We start from the raw sequence: 18,213 nt of genomic DNA, 5'->3' as shown, positions 1-18,213 counted from the left end.
TCCCAGGGTTCTGGGATCGAGTTCCACATCAGGCTCTCTGCTTGGCAGGGAGCCTGCTTCCCCCTCTCTCTCTGCCTGCCTCTCTGCCTACTTGTGATCTCCATCCGTCAAATAAATAAATAAAATCTTTAAAAATAAAAATATACCCAACTTACCATTTTTCCCCTATTACAGGGTGGCATGAACTGTTTCAATTCATAAAGGAAGGTTAGAAAAAAAGATTGAGGGCACCTGGGTGGCTCAGTGGGTTAAGCCGCTGCCTTCGGCTCAGGTCATGATCTCAGGGTGCTGGGATCGAGTCCCGTATCCGGCTCTCTGCTCAGCAGGGAGCCTGCTTCCTCCTCTCTCTCTCTGCCTGCCTCTCTGCCTACTTATAATCTCTCTCTGTCAAATAAATAAATAAATCTTAAAAAAAAAAGAAAGAAAGAAAGAAAAAAAGATTGAAAGGTCAAAATATCTATCAGTTATTGGGTGCTGCTAATTGCAGAAAGTCACCCTTTGCTTTGGCTTTTAGGCAGCTTTAATAAGTCTAAATAAGCATGAACATCTCCCCTATCCCCAGGCTGAAGGTCCCTGAGTTTGGATTGGGGAGCCAAAAGGAGAGAAGAAGGGAGTAGGATAAGCAATATCCAGTGTCTACATAAGCCTTCATTTCACCCCAAATCTTCAGTGGATTCTACTGCATACTTCCATGTCTTATGTGAGATTTGTGGAGGTGAGGAAGAGAAGGAAAATAATCACAAAGAGAGAGAGGAGACTGAGCTCCACATTGGGCCTGACAGAACATAGGGAAGGGAGAGCTGCCAGAGGTGAAATGAAAATGAGATGCTGGAAATCAGACTGAACCATGACAATATGAGCTTCCTGTCCCTGCTACCCCAGGATGGGCAGAGCTGCTTCCAAGGAATGTCGGCAGGAAGGGGGGGGGGGCGGGGATGACAAATATTTCTTAAATCTAGAAGGATAGTAATCTTTGCTGGCATCTGGATTTAGGAATTAAATTTTATCACCTCTTACAATCTCCTTTTCCAGGAGCTTGTCATTATCTCTGTCTCTATTGTGCTGCCATGTAAGGAATCACCTGCTCAAGACAAAAGCATAATTAACAAACTTGTCATGTAGAACTGACTTCTAGAATACTTTTCATTGGTCATCAGGGCCCCACTGACACTAAAGTCAAACAATCTGCCTAAGAAATTGCGTATCTCAGTGGTAAAAATACTTAACCCTGCCCCTCTGCCTCTGATAGCCAAAGAGAGAGAAAAGAGGGGAATATCTGACCAAGCCGGTGTGAAGCCATTAGGAAGTGCATCCCACGTAATACAAGAATGAATGATTGGGTGCGTGAGTGAATAAGCCCACCCTTCAGGAAACCCTTTCCAGGAACAGAACATGTTTCTTTTTAAAAGCGTTTCCTTTTCCTAATTGAGAAAAATCGGCTTGTCTGATCTGATCTGCTCAAGTCCTGGTCATATCAATTTGCGTTTAAATTATTTATCCAGTATGATTTCCTCGTAGGTTCTGAGTCAAATGCCAAGGAGAGGAATCGTGCTCCCAGCTGGATTGATTGTAGAAGTTAAGGAGTCTTTCTTCTTGATTATTTCCTATGAGGCCCTGCATGCCCTAGGACTCTCAGCTATAGGTATGGATGTTCCTAATCTGTAGGCTTAGATTCACCCTGTTCTTGAGCTCATCTTGACCAAGACAGGAGACTAGCCCCACCAGCAGGAGGGACCGAAACAGAGTCTTGTCATCTTTTGTGAGTCTCAGGTGGGCATAGCAACCCACCACTCTGCTACTGCCTACTTCAACGTACCATGTGTACCCATCTGTACTTGACCTCATCCCGCTTTCCCAGAGTTCTGTCCTGAATCTGCCAGAACCCCAACTGTATTTGGATCCTAGTAGCACTTTTCCATTTTCCCCCGTACCTCCAAACTCAGGCTGGGCAGGGATTTGCATAAACAGAACTTTGAAAGTTGTGATTCTGCCCCTTTCTAATTCTAAGCATTAGCAATACTAGAAACAGTTCCATCCTACAGAGTGAACTCCCTTCAGTATCAACATGGAAGCGAGCCAACAGTCTTAAAATGATATCCCTGTTTATCGAGGCAGGTGGGGTCTGTGTGGGGCTAATATCAATCTGGTGGACAAGGCATGGCAGCAGTGACATTCAAAGGCAGGTATTTGCCATCTGTGGCAGTGGCTTCATTTGAGACCACTTGTTCATTTTTGGCAGGTAGGGTAGCTGGGTCTCAACTCTAGGGAAAAGTAAGCCAGATCCTACTTAACTAGACTAGAGTTTAAGGGAGGTCTCCTGTGTTGATAGGCTACCAGCTTGCCAAACAAGGAAACTCAAATAGGTGTCTGCTTCCATAGATTAGTTCAACACAGGTTAGGGGAGAAGAGGGCAGAGATTTTCATACTGTGGGTGTCAATGAACTTATGATTTAAAATCAATTTAAAGGGTCCCGATGAGCATTTTTCTAATGAAATTAATAGAACAGAACAGAAGGTATCAAAGTCTACTGAATACAGCAAGGAAAATATTTTTCACAAAACTTCTGCTTCAGGTACATAGCTTGTTATTTGCACTTTGTGCGAGATACACGAGAAACAAGGAGAACTGGGGCGATGGGGAGGGAGATTTATTCTCATTTTCCATCTGAAATTTTTACCACGTAAGGAACATAAAAATGTAAGCAACAGAAGAATATTTGCAATAAACACAATGGACAAAAGCTCAGTATTCAACTCCTAAAGAAAACCACAATTGTATAAAGAAAGATATGTTATTTATTACAGCAGTCTTTGTGATAGCAACAATTTGGAAACAATTCAAATGTCTGTTAATGAAAAACAAAAAAATACCCTATGGTTTGTGCTACTTTGAACAGTTGTACAGTCATTAAAAATAATGAAAAAGATCTATAGGTACTGACATGAAAAGATACCTAAGATGTATAGTCCAATGAGAACGTAAGTTCCAGAATAATGCATATGTTATGATATTAATGTCATTTGTGTAAATGACAGTCTATCTACTCAACAATTATGTATTGAGCACCTACTAAGAGCTGGACACTATTTTAAATATTGGGAATCCAGTGAAGAATAAAAGAGACAAAGCTCCCAACTTTGCGGGTCTTACACTCTGATGGTGGAGACTGAACATAAAATAAGTATGTTTTCTAGTACAGAAGTGAAATGTACGAAGGCTAAAAATAAATCAGGGAAGCTGAATACAGTCCTGGGAGATGAAGTTTGCAATTTTAAGTAGGGTGATAGGGAAGACCTGCCACAGAAGGCAGCATTTGAGCAGATTTAAATGAGGAGAGGGAACGTGCCATGTGGATTCTGGGAGAAGAACTTTGCAGGCAGAGAGAACAGCACATCAGTGTCCCTGAGGATGGAACATGCCTGTGTATCTAAAGCAGAAGAAGCATTGGTTTTATAAATTAAAAAACATGGCTCTACACACCAGTAATAGATATTTAGACTCCGGGGTGCCTGGGTGGCTCAGTGAGTTAAGCCTCTGTCTTTGGTTCAGGTCATGATCCCAGGGCCCTGGGATCGAGCCCCGCATCGGGCTCCCTGCTCAACAGGGAGCCTGCTTCTCCCTCTCTCTCTGCCTGCCTCTCTGCCTACTTGTGATCTCTGTCTGTCAAATAAATAAATAAATAAATCTTAAAAAAAAAAAATTTAGACTCCATGGGCAAGTCACTGCCATAGTGACTAAATAGTTCACAGGAGAAAAAATATAACCTCAAACCAAATTTCAGAATATTTGCGTAGTTTCTCTAATGCAAAAATTAAATATTCAGGTAAAAGAATTTCCCATGTTCACTTCTCACATGGCTGTTATCCATATGGGAATTGCCTGTGTCCCCAAGTCTGTGAGCTTTGTGAACATAGAAACTGTTTCTGTGTCTGGGGCATTTACAAGTTTCTTTCTTTTCTTTTTAATGTATTTATTTGACAGAGAGAGATCACAAGCAGACAGGCAGAGAGAGAGAGAGAGAGGAGGAAGCAGGCTCCCCGCTGAGCAGGGAGCCCGATGTGGGACTCGATCCCAGGACCCTGAGATCATGACCTGAGCCGAAGGCAGAGGCTTTAACCCACTGAGCCACCCAGGCACCCCTACAAGTTTCTTTCTGGAGCATAGCCCTGTTCTTAGCATTTATGGACACTCACAATGGTGTGCTGTTAAATGGTGCTTACCAAATACCAGCATCATTCTAAGGAGCTAACTTACTTACCTACTTGCTTGCTTATTGATTGATTGATTGATTGATTTATAATTAAAGATTGTATTTATTTGTCAGAGAGAGAAATAGAGAGCACAAGCAGGGGGAGAGGCTGGAAGAAGGAGAAACGGGCTCCCTCCTGAACAAGGACCCAATATGGGACTCCATCTCAGAACTCTGGGATCATGACCCAAGCCGAAGGCAGATGCCCAACTGCCTGAGCCACCCAGGTGTCCCAGGATTTAACTTATTTAATGTTCACAAAATGGTTTCGAGGTAGGTGCCATCATTATTGTCATTTTTTAAAAAAATTATTTATTTAGTTGGCAGAGAGAGAGGGAGAGCACAAGCAGGGGGAGTGACAGAGGAAGAGGGAGAAACAGGCTGCCCACTGAACAGGCAGGCCAATGCAGGACTCAACCCCAGAACCCCGGGATCATGACCTGAGCCAAAGGCAGATGCTTAACCGACTGAGACACCCAGGTTCCTTTCATTGTTGCCATTTTAAACTTGAAGTACTGAGGTACAAAGAAAGTAAGTAACTTATTGAAAGTCATATGTCAGAGCAAGAATTTGAACCCAGGCAATCTGGTGAGAGAGTCTACTTAAACCATTATAATACATTAATTAATTAACAAGAAATAAATAAAATAATTTTGACAAATATGTTCAATAAATTCTTTAGGTAAGAAATAAAACAACACTCATTAGATTAAAATGAAAGGAATAAGAGCCCTTGCTGGAGGGACTTACGCGAAGGCAGGCAGACTGGTCCATTTTGCAGAACACAGTGACTTAGAATCCTTCTGTACAGCAATCTCTACAGGTAAAAGTAATAGAACTTTTATCCCTTTCATGTACAAATGCTTCTTTTAGTAATGCATAAGGAAATAATTCAAAGAAAAAAGTTTTGAATAATGATATTTAAATACATACCATTTATAATAGGGAAAAACTGTACACAACCCAAATGCCCTGTCTCAAGGACTGGTTTTTGCAAACTATAAGGAAAAACAGTGTAAGCACAGAACTATTAAAATAATAACTTTGTGGGGCGTCTAGGTGGCTCAGTCATTAAGCATCTGCCTTCGGCCCAGGTCATGATCCCAGGCTCCTGGGATTGAGCCCCACATGGGGCTCCCTGCCTGCTTCTCCCTTTCCCACTCCCCCTGCTTCTGTTCCCCCCCAACGTGTCTCTGTCAAATAAATAAATAAAATCTTTAAAAAAATAATAATAACTTTGTGATCTATTTGAGTATCTAAATGTGCATCTGAAATAAAGCTAAGTGGAACAAGAATGAAGCTATTGTGTACCTAGGCATTAAAACTACATATTATACTTTCGCAAAGATAATTAACAATCGAGATTTATGTCATTAGATCAACTTTTGTGAGGTTTTTTTTCTGTAAAAAATAAATTTGTGTCAATACATAATCAACTTTTTGTGGGTTTTTTTTCCCATAAAAAAATGTTTTATGTGGGGGCACCTGGGTGGCTCAGTGGGTTAAGCTCAGGTCATGATCTCAGGATCCTGAGATTGAGTCCCACATCCAGCTCCCTGCTGAGCTGGGAGCCTGCTTCCTCCTTTCTCTCTGCTGCTCCCCCTGCTTGTGTTCTCTCTCCTTCTCTCACTCTCTGTCAAATAAATAAATTCTTTTAAAAAAATGTTTAATGTGTAATAACAAGAAATGAAGTCATACCATCCCTTAAAAAGGCTGAATTCATGAGGCAAGGTCTATAAAGGCCATTTTTTTCTAAGGATTAATTTTGGAGTGCGGGTAGCTGCGAATATTTGCACATCTAAGCCTGGGGTTAGAATGGTAGTTCTGTCAACCCCCGCTTCTAGGTATAGAGAACTTAACTCAGTCTTTCCAAATCAAAATTTCTAGCAGGGAACCCAAGCATCTGTGTTTTGAGAGAAAACTAAAGAAATTCTGATGAATGGCAATGTTTGAGAATAAATGCAATGACACTTCAACAGATACATATTATGTATCTGTTGTGTGCCTGTTTTTCCACAGTCCTTTTCATTAAGTATTCTAATCTTCTATTTTAGCTCATTTTGTAGGTATGAAGTATTATTTCCCAGGTGATCCATTTTATTGAGCACATTCATTTAAAGGCATCATTAAGTCTCACAATTTAAAAAAAAAATGCTAGCAACAGACTGGAAACAATCTAAATATCCATCATTTTCAGACTGGTCAATAAATAATTGTATTTCCACACAATGGAAACTGTGCTGCTGTTCTAAATAAAAAAAAAAAAAAAAATGGAGCAGAACTCTATGTACAAATAGGACATTTCTCAGAGATACATTGTTAAAAGATAAATGTGAGGTAGAGAACAGTGTGTCCACTGTGTTGCAATTATGCCCCCACCCTACTCTCCACCACCCCATTTTGTATATTCATAGATTATCTCTGGAAGGAGACATCTGAAACTGGTGGTAATAGTTGCCTCTGGGTACCAGACTTGATTGATTAAGGTTACAGTGATTAGGTGAAAGGGTAGATTAACTTTGAATTTTACACCTTTTCATATATTAATTCATAAATAAGAAAATATGAATGACTAGGTAAAAATGGAATCTCAATCTACCTAAATTTCATCCATTATTAATTATTACCAGATTATCTGGAATGTCAACCCAGATTTAAGCTTGACACTACAGATCCTTCGCAGGCCTCATTCGATTTACTGCTTTGGTTTCCAGAGCTGTTAGGTTGCTCTTTCCTCCCGTGTTCAGGACTTAATTGGTTGTTTGTCCTATTTTCTCTATGGGAATGTATCTATTCCTGTATCTTGAAGCATTCTCATTTCAGCTACCTGGGGCTTCCTCATGGTGTAATCAGGAAGAGGAGAGGCCTTTGTTCTTTTCCCACTGACCTAAAGAGGTCAGAGAGACATCCACCAAAGCAAATAAACAAACACACCCAGGACCAGCAGAACTCCAGAATTTCTTCCAGCAAGCTTCATGAATCCTCGCAGGTACAATACTTGGTGCAATGGAACTTCTTTATTGAGCAGTGAATCACTGAGAATTTACAATGAAGTGGCTGCTAAAGATTCCCTGAAAATAATTTCCAGAGGGCATTTTAAATACAGTTTGAACATATTTCTGTAAAAAAAAAAGAGTGGTATATCCAAATGCATAGATTATACAACACCAAGAGTTTACTAATGTAAACTGTGGACTTGGGTGAATATGAAGTGTCAGTGTAAGTTCATCAGTTATAAGAAATGTCCCACTCTGCTGGGGCATGTTGATAATGGGGGGGAGGCTATAGACATGTGGAGGTCAGAAGTATATGGTATTTTCTAGATCTTCCTCTTAATTTCACTGTGAACCTAAAATGCTCTATTAAAAAAAAAATAAAGTCTTTTAAAAGAAAGATGGAATCTAGTTAATAAATTGAAGAACAAAGCTACAGAAATTTTTGGCTTTAATAAACTATAGAAAAGCTCGGGAAAAAATAGTGATATATTGATGGCCTATATGTAACACTATACATAAGTACATAATGTACATAATCATTTAAATACTTCGTTTACAATTTCTCTTCTTTGAAACAACATCATGTGGCCTCAGATTATTACAGGATCATCACAACTATAAGGAAACAGCAGAAACTGCAGAAGTCAAGTGGTTTCTTTTCCCATGTAGGATGAAAATCGCTACTACACTATTTAGAGGATGTGGTCCTCTGGAATTTCAAGAAAGGTATTTTCTCCATTTCGACATTGCTATTTTTTAATGGTTCTCATATTAGAAAGTATCTTTTTGCTTTTGTTTTTATTCTGTTTTTTAATGTCAAGTCATGTTTGGTCTTCTGCAATTTCTATCCTCAGATTCTTATTTGCCTTCCACCTACGGAAAAAAATTGGTCTGATCCTTAGTAAACAGTATATTCAAAATGGATAACTAAATAGAATCTGATAAAAAGACGATTTACAAAGATCAGAAACCTGACAAGGATGTCTGTTCTGTATTCAACATGCTACTAGAGCTTCTACCCAGCACAATAAAACAAGAAAAAGAAATAAAAGGCTTTTGGATTGGAAAGGTGGAAATAGAAATCTTATGATGAATTCCTCCAACTCCAGCTTTTGTATGTCTGAAAAATTCTTTATTCCACTTTTGTTTTTGTGGTCAAGTTTTTATTTAAATTCCAGTTAGTCAACATACAGTGTAATATTAGTTTCAGATGTAGAATTTAGTGATTCATCACTTACATACAACATCGAGTGCTTATCGCAATTAGTGTCCTCCTTAACCTACCACTCATTTAACACATCCTCTCTCTGCACCCTCCACCCCGTCCACTTCCCCTCCAGTAACCCTCAGTTTGTTCTCTATAGTTATGAGTCGGCTTCCTGTCTTTCCACCATATGTTCATTTGTTTTGTTTCTTAAGTTCCACATATGAGTGAAATCATGTGGTATTTGTCTTTCTCTGACTTATTTTGCTTAGCATAATACTGTTTAGCTCCATCCATGTCATTGCAAATTGCAAGATTTCACTCTTTCTGATGGCTGAGTAATATTCTATTGTACACATATATACCACAACTTAATTCATTAGTCAATGGACATTTGGGCTCGTTCTGTTGATAACGTTGCTCTAAATATCAAGGTGCATGTATATCCCTTCAAATCCATAGTTTTGTATCCTTTAGGTAAATACTTAGTAGTGCAATTGCTGGACCATGGGGTAGCTTTATTTTTAACTTTCTGAGGACCCTCCATACTGTTTTCCAGAGTGACTGCACCAGCTTACATTCCCACCAGCAGTTTAAGTCCACCTTTGTCTTTGAAAGATATTTTCCCTGATAGAGAATTCTAGGCTGACAGTTATTGTTTTCCCCTTTCAGGACCTTAAAGATGTTGTTACACTCTCTTTTCAGTTGTATTGTGTCCAATAATAAATTTGGAATTTTTTTAAAGATTTTTATTCATTTATTTGACAGAGAGGGAAATCACAAGTAGGCAGAGAGGCAGAGAGAGGGGGAAGCATGCAGGCCTCGATCCCAGGACCCTAAGATCATGACCTGAGCTGAAGGCAGAGTCTCAACCCACTGAGCCACCCAGGCACCCAAAATTTGGAATTCTTGTCTTTGTTTCTGTATATCATGTCTGATGTCTTTTAAGTTTTTCTCTTAATAACTGGTTTGAACAATTTATTATGTGTCTTGTGCTTAGGATTTGCCATGCTTTTTGGACCAGTGGGTTTATAGTTTTCATCAAATTCGCAACAACCATTATTTCTTTCAGTATTTTTTCTCTTCATCCCACTTCTCTCCTTCAGGAAGTTCCAATTACTGTTAAATTGTCCCACAGCTCACTGATGCTCCATGATATTTTTTGAATTCTCTTTTCTCTCTGTTTCATTTTGGGCAGTTGCTATCACTGTGCCTTCAAAGTCACTAATCTTATTATTTTTTTTTTTTTTGGCAATATCTAATCAGCTTTTAAACACATCCATTGTATTTTTCATCACACACATTATGTTCTTTATCTTTAAAAGTTTTATTTGGGGCTCTTTAGTTGGTTAAGCCTCTGCCTTCAACTCTGGTCATGACCTCAGGGTCCTGGGATTAAGTCCCGTGTGGGGCTCCCTACTCAGTGGGGAGTCTGCTTCTCCCTCTCTCTCTGTCCCACCCCCTATTTGTGCTCGCCCACTCTCTCAAATTAATAAAATCTTTAAAAAAATTAAAAAAATAAGTGTGATTTGATCTTTCTTAAAATATAACTTCCATATATCTGCTGAAATTTTTGAATTTAGGGAATACTATTTAATTTTATTGTTTTTAAAGATTTGTATTTATTTGACAGAGATCACAAGCAGACAGAGAGGCATGCAGAGAGAGAGGAGGAAGCAGGCTTCTGGCTGAGCAGAGAGCCCGACGTGGGGCTCGATCCCAGGATCATGACCTGAGCTGAAGGCAGAGGCTTAACCTCCTGAGCCACCGAGGCACCCTGGAATACCATTTTAATATTTCTCTCCCATAATTATATAATTTATTTCAGTTCTGGGTTGGTTTTGATTTATTTATCTTTTGATAAATACAGGGCGTTATTTAAGGGCTAAGATATCCTGGCTTTTTGCATGCTGGTAATTTTGCATTGGATTCCAGAAATTAAGAATAATAATGATATGAGAACACACTACATACACACACACACACACATACACACGCCACTATGGAAATTCTCCACGCAATGGGAAACATTCTCTAATTATTAGTCTTTATCAGACCATTCTCTAGGATACTAGAATATTCTATAGTGTTCTTTTGTGTTTTATATATGTTGAGTTTTAAAATAATACACTATTGGGGTGCCTAAAGCCTCTGCCTTCGGCTCAGGTCATGATCCCAGGGTCCTGGGATTGAGCCCGAATCAGGCTCTCTGCTCAATGGGGAGCCTGCTTCCCCTTTCTGTCTCTGCCTGTCTCTCTGCCTACTTGTGATTTCTCTCTATGTCAAATAAATAAATAAAATCTTAAAAATAAAATAAAATAATACACTATTATTGGTGGTTCCTTTTTTTAAATAGTGTTGTTGAAAGAACAGAGTTATGGTTCATGGAATCCAATGCCTCATTTTTAAATCAATAAAGGGTAGGGGGTGGGAAGAGACGTCAGATTCTCTTCTGTTCTCTGTTGATTGATGAATAAACTGGGTAGGACCCACCATTTATCCTTTACTAAAATCTGCCTATTCCTTTTATTGATTCTTTAAATGATTTCACAGAATTTTCTTGAAGTATTTACTTGCCTGTAGTAGCAGGTTGACAAACTGATGATTCTTTCATTCTTCTGTATAGTCACCTGAAGTGAGTGAATAGTTTAGGACTATTTCTAATGGATTTAACCTTTCAGCTCTTCAGTTTTCTTATGCGTAAAGAGAATAAATAACAAATGTTATTTGTGTATAACATGTAGTATATAAATAACACTTAATACATAATAAGTAAAAAGCCAGATCACAAAAAGGGTGTGAGGATTAAATGAGATAGCATGTGAGAATTTGCCTAGAAAAATGCCTGGTATATAGAAGATCCACCATGAATCCAAGGTCCCTTTTTTTTTTTTTTTTTTTTTTTTTTTGGTGGATGCTATGAAACTTTGCAATATTTTCCTATTTGTGGCATTTTTTCTCTGAATTCTGCCCTAACTCAATCCAAGCCTGAAGAAACCTTAGATTGTATGAGAAATCTGCTTGAGAAACCTCACACACTTCTGTCTGGTATCTCTCTTTTGGTGTCACTCCTGGCTTTGGACAGGATGGTACCTGCCATTTAGGCCACATGATGTCTGGGGAGCTGACCAGACAGTATATAGCAGTGGTTCTCAAAGTAAGGTCCCCAAATCAGCAGCATTAGCAACACCTGGCAGTGTTAAAAATGCAAATTTTCTGGCCTCATTCCTAAAATACTAGATCTAAAACTCTAGAGGTGGGACCCAGTAATCTGTGTTTTTAAAAGCCCTCTAGGTGATTCTGATGCATGGTGCAAGTTCAGAATTATTGTTGGAGCAACAGAGGAAGGAAGGAGCCAACAGTTTCCTAATGGCTGGAGCAACTTCAACAGCATTGTGGGAAAAAGTTCAAAAGCAAATGGGCAAGTATGTGCATATAGAGTTGGGTGGGAAGGGAAGAACTGGGGTTGAAAAGGATAAAGTGTGAACTTACAGGACTGGGAGCAAAAGACATACCCCTAAAGGACAAAGGAGAAGATGTGGTATCAAAGGAAGACAGAGAGTGCTGGGGATATGTTGTTTGTGCGTGTGCATGTGCGTGTGTGTGTGAATCTTTTTGAAAATCAAAAAAAGGAAAGTTCCTTTTTTTGTCCCTCAGTCATGGATTAGAATAAGGGTAAAATTCTGAAATTGCTGTGGACCTAGTCTAGTTATACTCCCTAAAAGAATTTTGAAAAACTATGTTCTTTATAATTCATTTTTAAGCTGGTATTTAATTTTTTTCATAAAAATTGAAGAGTCAAAAAATATAATTTCCAGCATATTATAAGTCCATCTCATCACTCTTTTAAGTTTTGCCAGTCATATCATTTAGGCATGAGGGTATCTTGCTACCCACCTCATCTATTTTATAAGTTTATAACAAGCTTTTTTTGACAATTGAATATTTTATATGGTCTTTTTCTCCTTGAGCTTGTATTTCTATCCCATTTCCTCCACAGATTTTAATCTAATGTAACATATTTCTATATTCAGAAGTCTTTTACCAACCACTCTAACATTCTCCAACCAAAATATGTATGTGTGTGAACTAAAAGTTTAAAAACTTTCTTGTGACCATAAAGTTCTAGTTGTTGAAAAGTTTTACACTGATTACTGAAACAATTATTGGAATCGCTCAACTGAGCAAACAGACTACATTATCACACATTTTAATCATCTTTCTAAACATAAAAAGTAAAATTATATTGGAACTGCGCCTCTAAATGAGATTGACATGCATTTCAGAGCATCCTGACCAAAGGAATTGCCATAAAGTCCCTTTGTTTGTTGCTTTGGAGATTCAACACCTCAGGGTGATGTACAACTCCAGTTTGACATATCTATCTTCTACAAAGTAGAAAAATCACTGTGAAATAGGAGGAAAAACCGACTTTCAACTGCAGGTGTGTACTCAGAGCAATTTTGGAGAACAGTTCATACAGAACATGAGGATCTGGAAATCAGCTTTCTTGAAACTGTCCCTACCCCTGTATCCCTTGGAAAATCTTCACATACTTCCAGGGGTACCTCAATTTGAAGACCCCTATGTATGAAAAGGGTGCCGTCCTGGAAGTTTGAAGACCTGGGTGTGCTTGAGTTTTGTTTCTGTCACATTGGCTATGGAAACTTGCACAAAGGGGAGGGAATCAACATTTTATGGGCTTCTACCATATGCCGGACACTGACCAGATGCTCCACATGTTATTCAGTCACATGGCAACTGTTGGAAGCAGGTGTGAAGATCATTAGCCTCATTTTTTTTTTTTTTTTGAGCAATGTGAACTTTCATTTATTTGTTAAATTGTATGTGGGTATAACATACACTTACATATGTGTGCACAAGGATATCATATGTATGTACAATCATCAGGTGTACTAATGAAAACCATTAGCCCCATTTTGAGGGGGGAAAACGGAGACTCAGGAAGTGAAGAGCCTAGCCTGGTGTCATAAATTAGGTAGTAATGAATCTGTGATGAATGATTCAATCTGAGTTCTAACTCTAAAGACCATGCTACAGTCATGCTGTAACAATGCTCACTTGAACAGGTCATTTTCCCACTGTGGGCCTCAGTTAACTCACCTGTGAAATAGAGGGAGATGAACAAGGAGAACTATAAAGCCACTTCCAGAGTTGACATTCTACGAGTCTATGTGCAGTAGAGACCAGGGCAGGGTGAAAGGGTCTTCTCAGAGGTTCACACCCCATGGCATTAGAAGACAATATAGAAGGGATCCAGAAATTCATTAGACCTACTCGTAATTCCAACAGAATCTGCACTTGGTTAAAGTTCAAAGAGCTTGACCTGCCAACCAGCCTGGGCAGAATTAGGTGAGAATTGAACTCTAAGAAAATTATTAGACATCTAATAATTGAACATTTAAGAAGGAACCAAGAAAATACATGTAACCCCATTTAAATTCAATGAAATCTATTAATAAAAAAATCTATTTCCACTTTTCTTTTTAATATAGTGAGATCTGCTGAATACTTTATAGTCGTATTGTGCCCAATTCTGAAGCCACTTGGAAATTCTGTTGAAATGGTAGTTAACCTCATACTATATTTTAGAATATGCGGATCATAAGCATCTCATACGGATTTGTTTTTTTATTTTACATCTATAACAACTTCTTAAAATAGTCTAGATTTGCTGCTTTGAAGTCATTGTTACACTTTACTCAACTTATTTCTTAACAACTTGCAAGTGGGCTCCAACTTCACTAGAATTATTCTCCTCGAGGTTAGCAGTCTACCTCTTCATTGACAAACTCAGTAATGCCTTCACAGTTCTTGTTTCTGGGAGCTTTCTGCTGTGTTTGATGTGACTGGTGTTCTCTTCTTTCTGCAACAATGCCCAGCATCAAATTCATCAAGTTTTCCTCATACCCTCTGAGAACACCTCTCTCTCTTTCTGAGAGATTCTTCCTCCAAATACCCATTTTAGGAGGCCAGTGTTAAAGGTTTTGTTCTTAGCCATGTCTTTTTTTCAGTCCAGAAGATCTTCAACATTCTCATTGTCTGGGAAAGTGGCAAATGTCTCCATTGATGACTCACAGATCCATATTTCAGCTTTGTGTTCCAAATCCATAGCACTAAAAAAGTTGTCCAATGGCTTCTAGACATCCTTAAATTCAACATGTCCCAAATTAAATGCTTCATTATCACCTTAAAGTCTATCCCTGGACTTCCTAACACTGTTCATGGGACCACCATTCTCTCAGTCATCTAGGCCAGAAATCTTGCTACATTTGACTTTTTTCCAGGCTGTGCTTATATTGTAACTAGGAAAAATACATATAAAAGACAAAAAAGACTATGTAGTATGCTCGCTTCAGAGGCAGCGAGCCTCTGTGAGGTAGGGAGAAGCTGAGAATGGACTCCTAATTCACAAGAAGTCTGGAGGGAGAGGCGTCCATTCAGACAATGAACTATTGGGCACTAAATCAGTGAGTTGCAAATTCTGTTTATCATGCCTTAAGTGTGTTTCTCTTTTTGTTTCTTCCTTTCTGGCCATGCTGTGCTAGTTCAGTACCTTGTATCTTTTGTCCTAGATTATTTTAATAGCCCCCTTTATAAATGTGAGGCCTTGGGCTTGATTTTCAAACTCTATCTGCACAAGTCAAGACAGGAGAGAGGTTAGCAAGCAGTAGAACATAACGGGGTACAGGGAGTGGGAAGGAGGGTGGTTATCCGACAATTAGAGACACAGGAAGCAACAAAGTGAAGTAGGCCTTCACAAAATGCCATCTTGGGTCACACTGTGAAGCCTAGAACAAGAGAGATGATCAGACCTCTTTAGTTGAAGGATGCCACAAAGTTGGAATATCACCTTCTGTTATTGCAGAAGAACATCAAAAGAGAGACAAAAGGAGATTCGAGAGAGTCATCAGGATAGTGAAGGATCGTGAAGTTATATCTCATGAGGAATTGTTAACCAACTGGAGATATATAACCTAGAGAAAATACAAGGGGGATTTTAAAGATGTCTCTGCTTATGTAAAAGACTATTTTGTGGAAATCACTTAAGAATTTTATAAGTGTGGGGAAGGTATGTGCTATGGGGAGTGCTGTGAAGTGTGTAAACCTGGTGATTCACAGAACTGTATCCTTGGGGCTCATAATACATTTTATGTTAATTAAAAATGACAAAAAATAATAAAATAAAATAACACACAACAACAAGAAAAGAATTTTATAAGTGGAGTTATCCTGAGATGGAATGCACTCATTTCAATGAATATTTATTGTATGCCTCCTCTGTGCTAGGCATTGAGGCTACCTGGCAGGCAAGATAGTCCCTACCCTTGTGGAACTTGAGTTCTAGTCTGATAGAGACAATAATTGAATAAACAAATAAATGAGGAATATAATTTCAGAAAGTGATGAGCTCAGCGATCCTAGAAGAAAATAGTGTATTGTTGCTAGGAACATGTGAGCCTAGCTTTGACGACCACTTGGCAGGAAGGTTTTAGAAGAGATTTAGGTACAGGATGGGTTATTGGCTTAGATGACCTTAAGGGACTCTTCAACCCCAAGATTTTATGACACTGCCATTCTACTATCATCTACCAAATTAGGACTTCCTTGCAAATATCCTAAGGTTTAGAAAACCCAAACTCCTCGCTATTCCAGGAACAAGTCCTGCATTGAGGTTAGTGAGTCAATAGTGACTCAGTGTGAGTATTTACCCATGTGGTTCCTGTGCCTGGAATGTCTTTCTCTCATTTCGCCTCTCAAAATCTTCCTTGTTCATCAAGGCTCAACTCAAAGATAGGCTTTGAAATCAAACTTTCCGGAAAGCACTGAACTATGTTGTTTCCCCTCTGGGCCCAGGGGCACTTAGCTTGTAGCACTATTAAAGCACTTACCGTATTTTACTTTTATTGGCATTCACTATTGATCAGTGGGCTTCTGTACTAGCTTTTGATTTTCTTGAGGGCAGGGACCATACCTTCCTTCTTCTATGATGCTTCAAGGTGCAAATCTCCTAGTCCTGCTTTGCATCCAGCAGATAATCAACAAGTAAATGAATATGGCACCAGGTAATACATGTACTCATCATTATCAGGAGGGAATTAGATATGATCACTGCTTGAAATAGGAAAATGAACAACCTACTGGTTTAACTAAGAACCCTCTCCCCCAATCTCGGCTCTGTCCCTCTCTACTCACTAGCTACGTGACTCTGGTCATGTTGCCTAGCCCCTTCATGCCTCAGTTTCTTCATCTAGACAATAACAACAATAAAATATCTCCAGATATAAGATATAAGATGAAACCAGAGAGGGAGACAAACCATAAGACTCAAACAGGAAACAGAGAGTTGCTGGAAGGGAGGGGTGGGTGCAGGATGGGGTGGCTAGGTGATGGACATGGGGGAGGGTATGTGCTATGGTGAGTGCTGTGAATTGTGTAAGATTGATGAATCACAGACCGTACCTCTGAATATATTTTATATATATATATATAAAATATACTATATGTCAATTAAATATATATATATATATATATATATATATACACATATATATGTGTACACACACACACACACACATTATTGCAAGGATTAAGTACAACTATCCATGTCAAGCACCTAGGTCAGTATCTACCATATAATTAACCCTCACTATATATTAGCAATTATTAGGATGAATAGACATTCCTCCCCTTCAATAGATTTTTGGCTTAAATATATCATTTAAGGGTCTGGCAAAACAGAAATTACAGAAGAAGACAGATGATTGATTCTATATTTGGTAAAGTTTCCATCAGGCAAAGTTCGCCTATCAGGCAAAATTAATTTCAGATAGAACTTAAGAAAGAAGCCTCTATTTGTATTGTATTGGAAAATAGTGTAATGATAAAAAGACTGAACATAGCTACCAGCAAAAACTCCTGTAGGTGATGGGCTTTAGAAACAACCTCTCCTTTACAGATAAAGAAACAGGTGGTCGCAAATATCATTCTCAATGGAGAAAAACTGAAAGCTTTTCCGCTAAGGTCAGGAACACGGCAGGGATGTCCATTATCACCACTGCTATTCAACATAGTACTAGAGGTCCTAGCCTCAGCAATCAGACAACAAAAGGAAATTAAAGGCATCCAAATCGGCAAAGAAGAAGTCAAGTTATCACTCTTCACAGATGATATGATACTATATGTGGAAAACCCAAAAGACTCCACTCCAAAACTGCTCAAACTTGTACAAGAATTCAGTAAAGTGTCAGGATATAAAATCAATGCACAGAAATCAGTTGCATTTCTCTACACCAACAACAAGACAGAAGAAAGAGAAATTAAGCAGTCAATCCCATTTACAATTGCACCCCAAACCATAAGATACCTAGGAATAAACCTAACCAAAGAGGCACAGAATCTATACTCAGAAAACTATAAAGTACTCATGAAAGAAATTGAGGAAGACACAAAGAAATGGAAAAATGTTCCATGCTCATGGATTGGAAGAATAAATATTATGAAAATATCTATGCTACCTAAAGCAATCTACACATTTAATGCAATTCCCATCAAAGTACCATCCATATTTTTCAAAGAAATGGAACAAATAATCCTAAAATTTATATGGAACCAGAAAAGACCTCGAATAGCCAAAGGGATATTGAAAAAGAAAGCCAAAGTTGGTGGCATCACAATTCCGGACTTCAAGCTCTATTACAAAGCTGTCATCATCAAGACAGCATGATACTGGCACACAAAC

At 38.6% G+C, this 18,213-nt stretch overlaps 1 protein-coding gene across 4 annotated transcripts in view; it reads right to left on the bottom strand.

Annotated features, from left to right (window-relative positions):
* Positions 1 to 18,213, bottom strand: part of LOC309853782 (uncharacterized protein) — a gene marked incomplete at its 5' end in the record, with an annotated part of 62,282 nt that overhangs the window by 19,737 nt on the left and 24,332 nt on the right. For 3 of the 4 annotated variants that reach the window (XM_082712264.1, XM_082712262.1, XM_082712265.1), the window contains one exon: positions 5,001 to 5,067. The exons of the other annotated variant lie outside the window; for it this stretch is intronic. The remainder of the gene's footprint in view (positions 1 to 5,000; positions 5,068 to 18,213) is intronic. 4 annotated transcript variants of the gene reach the window in all.

This window comes from Mustela nivalis, assembly GCF_964662115.1.
Source record: "Mustela nivalis genome assembly, chromosome: 1".
Classification (NCBI taxonomy): domain Eukaryota; kingdom Metazoa; phylum Chordata; class Mammalia; order Carnivora; family Mustelidae; genus Mustela; species Mustela nivalis.
Note: the sequence above shows the minus strand (reverse complement) of the source record. Positions and strands in the feature narration are given on the sequence as shown.